Source organism: Gossypium hirsutum, chromosome D10, assembly GCF_007990345.1.
Source record: "Gossypium hirsutum isolate 1008001.06 chromosome D10, Gossypium_hirsutum_v2.1, whole genome shotgun sequence".
Taxonomy (NCBI): Eukaryota; Viridiplantae; Streptophyta; class Magnoliopsida; order Malvales; family Malvaceae; genus Gossypium; species Gossypium hirsutum.
In genome coordinates, this window is record NC_053446.1 from 26,736,641 (window position 1) to 26,742,640 (window position 6,000).

Here is a 6,000-nt window from a genome sequence, read left to right on the forward strand (position 1 = left end):
GACACATGGCCGTGTCACTTGACACACGGCTGAGACACATGCTCGTGTGGACAAAAATATGTCATTTTCAAGCCATATTTCTCACCCAAATTGGTACCAACCTACACACATCAATATGCATATAATCATGGCACAAATAGGCATTCAAAACCAACCAATATCAAGTTTATAATATGTAATAATATCACATACCATCATGATACATACAGGCACCTCAAATGGCCACTAATAATCATTAAAACCATTTCTCCAAATTTACCTAATTGGTCAAAACACATATATGCCCATAGGATCTCATGCATTTCAAAAATTCACACATTTACCACACAATTTTCATATTTCTCAATTTATCCCCTAATCCACATTTTCATTAAAATTCACTTCACAAAATTTATTTAATTAACAACAAAGATTCATTTTCTTCCATTAAATTTCAAAAGCAATTAAAATGCTCTCATAGAAAAACCCTAAACTATCAACCATATTGCAATTTAGTCCCGTATATATCTAGATTAAGTTACAACAATTCCAAAAGCATAAAAATCAACAAAAACTAACACCAAATTCACTTACATGCAAGGAAAAAGCTTGAACAAAATTTCTTCTCTTCTCCTATGGTGATTTTCGGCTATGGTGAGAAAAATGGGAGAAGATGATAGCTTTTCTTTTGTTATTTAATCTTTAATTACCTATTTACCATTTTACCCATACATAACTTTAAAAATAACAAAAATACTAAGCCATGCACATCCACTATCACCTTTAATGGTCTAATTACCATATAAGGACCTCCACTTTAATGTTCTATAGCTGTTTAACACTTTTAGCTAATAGAGCACAACTTTCGCACTTTACGTGATTTAGTCCTTTTCACAAATTGAGCATACAAACGGTAAAATTTCTTAACAAAATTTTTATACTATCATATTATCATACTGTGGATATTAAAATAATATTAAAATAAATTTTTTGACTTTGGATTTGTGGTCCCGAAATCACTATTCGGATTTCACTGAAAACGGCTGTTATAGCGAGGCCATTTCGAAAGGGCACACGGTCTGGCACACGGCCGTGTGGCTTGGCCGTGTGACCCAAGTCAGAGAGTTACACGAGTATAGACACGAGTGGGACACAGCCGTGAGTCCCTACTTCGATTACCCATACGGCCTAAGACACGGGCATGTCTCCTGACCGTATGAGTCACACGACCTGACCACACGGCCGTATGAACCCTACAACTTTGAAAATTTTAATATTTTTTGAAAAATTTTCTGAGTTTCTAAATTAGTCTCGATTTGTTTCTAACACATATTTTGGGCTTCAAGGGCTCATATAAGGGACAATATGATTGATTTATTATATGTATGTTAAATGATATGTAATGTCCGTCCGTATTTGATCGGAAAAGTCCGGTAATGCTTCGTAACCCTGTTTTGGCGATGGATAAGGGTTAGGGGTGTTACAGTTTGAGGATTTTTTATGCATTTTAAAAGTTCAAGTACACAATTGAGCGCAAAAAAAAACAGTGGCTTAATTGCTTGTTTTTGAAAAAGTTTAAGAACTTTTTACACCCTTAAGCCTTTTTATTTATTTCTTACAATAAATATATTCTTTACATAATTTTTATTATTCATTTATGTGAGTGACATAATCTAAATTATATTTAAGTTATTTATTAAGTTAATATCATGAGTCAATTAAATTTTGATACAAGTAGAAAATGACTAAAAATTGTTTCTATAAAAAAATATATCAATTTTTTTATTACAAAAGTAAGGACAAGGCCATGAAGAACTACAAAATTGATGAATGCAAGCTCTTAGGTAGGTAATCCTTTGCATTTTAACCACAACAATACTTTATATAGACAAGCTTAATATCAAATGTTATCTTCTATTATTTGTGATACAACCTCTAGATCTCAAAGGAATTAAGGCATCAATCTTTAAAGTGATCTAATCATTAGAAGTAAAGTTTCTCAAATAAAGATTAAGTTAAAGATATTAAGATATTTGTCAAGTACAGGGACTATCCATCGATAAGACATTCAAGACCAGCACCCAAAACTGTATAACCCCTAATGACCTATCCTTTGAGTTCCAAGTATTTACGAGGTTCATATGGGTCATATACCATGTCCATTTCAATTAAATTTCTTTACATTATACCATTACGAGCACACATCCATATAGTTCTTATTTATCATACATAACACGGAATTAACTAATAATGCAATTTAGTTCAATTTACTAATTGTCATATATCAATCAATTTAATTCATTCGTAACATAAATAATAACTATCATATCATATAATCATTTAAGCGTTTCTTTGTTACATGAATTCAATTATATTCTTTCCTCACTTCCAATCATGACCCTCAATTATAATTTCATTTCAATTTGATTCAATTCCACAATTTAATATTTACTATACAAGCAAATTTAAATACAAAATACTTAAATTATTCAATAATTCACAAAACAACAACTAAATCAATTACTTTATTGTGTGAACTTACAGGACTGATTTGTAGTAATGATTTAGAGTATTTCAATCAGTGCTCGACGTTGTATCAATTCATTATTTCCATTTTCATTTACACACATTAATATAATCCAACATTATGTAATTAGGTTCATATAATATCTTTAAAAATGTACTAAAACTAAACCAAACGAACCTACTAGACTAACTGCAACAATAATGAAAGTTCAAGGACTATTCAGTAATTTTCTCTTTTCCTCGATTATCAGCTCATCCTTAACCTAAATAACAATTTCATTCAATTATCAATTTCCAGCAAGATAATTAAATATTTTATGCAATTAAATTATTTTTGACATTTTTACAAAATTACCCCTAACATTATACTTTTATACAGTTTAGTCCCTAAGCTCAAAACTTGCAATTTAACCAATTTTAATCAAATTTAAGTTCAGCCGAACTATATACTACCCCATTTTAGGACATACTTCCTGTTATTTCACATCAAGTCCTTATAATTTAATCACTTTAACATTTTAGTCTTTTAACCTTAAAATTACTAAAAATTACTTTACAAAATAGTCTTATTCAACAACCAAACTCAATGATCTATCATAAAATTCCAAGAATGTTAATAAATCATCAATGACATAATCCAAAACATTTGACAATTTTACAAATTAATCATCGGGTTAGTTAAATCGAGCTAAAACGAGCTCAGAAACATAAAAATTACTAAAAACGAACAAGGTTTACCTATCAAATGAGGAACCCTAAGCTTGGACGAAAGCTTGCTCCTTTCCTCCCATGGCTATTCGATTTTTGAAAGAAGAAAATTAAAAAGATGATAGTTATTTTAGCTTTTATTTTATTTACATTATGTTTAATTATCAAATTACCGTTTTACCCTTTTAGTTTCCATTCAATTTTAACAATTTCAAGCCCATTACCGTCCACAATCATCACCTACGGTATATTTACCATTCAAGGAGGGTTTAATTGCACAATTGGTCCTTCAAATGTTTTAGTTTATTAGTTAATTAAACTTTATTTCAGTTTAACCCTAAACTAAATGAACAAATAACCCAAAAGTTAGTGGATTAATCTTATCCACCACCGCTTGGAATTTTTTACCATAGTTAAATTACCATTTTGGTCCCTTTACTATTTTAAATCTATAGCAATTAATTTTTACCTCTTTTACAATTTAATCTTTTTACCATAATTAAGCAATAAATCATCAAAATTATTGGACCAAACTTCAATTCATATGTAATACGACTCTGTAAATATTTTTAAAAAAATTACGACCTTAAATTATGGAAATAAGGTCCTAATACCTCATTTTCAATAATCACTTGACTTTTGAATCGAACCACTTATACTAACTTTTTAATTCAGTTAGTTAAAATTCCTTAAATCAAAATTCAATATAAAAATTATTATTGACTCATATAATTTAAATACTAATTATATGAACTCACTTGTCAAATTTGTGGTCTTAAAACCACCATTTCTGACACCATTGAAAAATGGGTTGTTACAACTTGTTTGTGGCAATATGTGTCAAGTTTAGCCAAATGTATGCCAAAACTATGGTAGTTAACATGCATATATATAATTGACCGCCTCCCGACGTGCGAATGTCGAGAATGTAAATACTGCAAAAATAGAAAGATAGGAATGAAGTGTGGTGCCTGCAAGTGAACAGGTCAAATTGTAACATAGTTAGTTTACAACGAAGCACTGGTGAGTATTTCGATGATCGTACCCAAGGGATTGTAGATTGGAGAAAACTAATATTAAATCAATTATAGAAAATAATTACAATTTTAATCAATTCACGAATTTATAGTGCAAAATCTAAAACAATATTAACAACTAATTAAAATAAAATAAAATAATAATAACAATAATAAAAATAATTAACTAAACCTAAGTTAAATTATATATTTCTCCTATTCCTAGTTTCGACTTCGCAAGCTACTCTAGCCTAGATCCAATTGTGTTACCTAATTATTAACTAAATCAATAATCACCCATAATTAAGTATTTACCGCCCTTAGTTAGGAATGCCCTTTCGGTCTCATCTTCACTAAAGATTACCACCTAAGATACCATTTCGGTCTTACCGCTTGGTACAAGTTTTACTTAACAGGCTACTCTTTCAGTCTCACCTGTCTTGATATTCTACTAGAGTTGTCAATCATAGTATACTAAGTTCTCTTGAATAAATACTAAATTATAGATAATTAATTACTTTGTTAATTATTTAGATTAATCAATTGAATCATGCAAGATCTGTATGGAGCACCAATTTATTCTAATATTTACAGAAACACTTAATTAACAATGTTAAAGAAAAAGATATAAATAAAATAATAGAATAAGAGATAGAGAATGCTCATATATGTGGCGATAAAAATGCAGATCTAGAACACTCTTTGCTCGCGATAGTCTAACGTCAGAATAGGATCTTCTGATTAAGCGAACATGAAAATAAAACTAAAAACAGAAATAAAAAGTTGAAATCCAAATAACAATCTTTGTCTAAAACTGTGTCCCGCTAATATGGTTACAATGACCTTTTATATAGGCAAAAATCAGAATACTCAAGTGCCTAAAATACCCTTGTAGAAATTAGGGTTCGACTAGGAAATGAATCCCTTTTGGCCCTTGAAAGCGCGACTTCGTTTATCCAGGAATTTGTCATGACGACAAGTACCTCCATGTTGCGACATTGACCTTATTTCGGCCCTAATTGCTTTGGTGTTTGACGTCGCGATGTCGGTGTCCTGGTGTTACAACTTCGACAGCCTGTTTAGCCTTAATGCACATCTTAGCTCTTGATTCATCCTACATGACCATGTAACCTTATTTAAGTATCGAAAATGTAATAAAAAATAAAAAATAAACATAAATTAATACTTCAAACTATAAGAGCATAAATAAAAATGACTTAATTTAACCAAAAACAAGCTAAAATTACGTGAAAAAGGAATATAAATAATAATGTATATCGTAGAAGAGTAATAACCAATGTAAGTATTGAAATTTCCATCTGAACATACTAAGCATTTTAAATTCTTACTATCATTGTTTTCCCTACTTGTAGATCATCAACTTGCAAAACTCTCAAAGTCGGATATTTGCGGACATCATACTATCGTCAAAATAGTAGAAATATGTTCATTTTGGTTTCATATATTGTGGTGTTAGCTCAATTAAACAACTTGAAATTGCCAAGAGGGGGTGAATTTTCCTTTTAAAATTTTGGTGGAAGTAATGAAAATAAATAGAGACAATGAACACGACAATATATAATGGTTCGACCCTAATTGCCTACTCCACTACCTTAGCTTTCCACAATTAAGAATTTTCCCAAATTTACTAATTTGACAACCTATAGGGATAGGGTTTAACCTTACAAACTCCCTTTCTACTCAAACCTTAAGACACAAACCCTCTCAAAGAAATACAAATAAACAAACAAAGAAATAACCCTTACAAGAT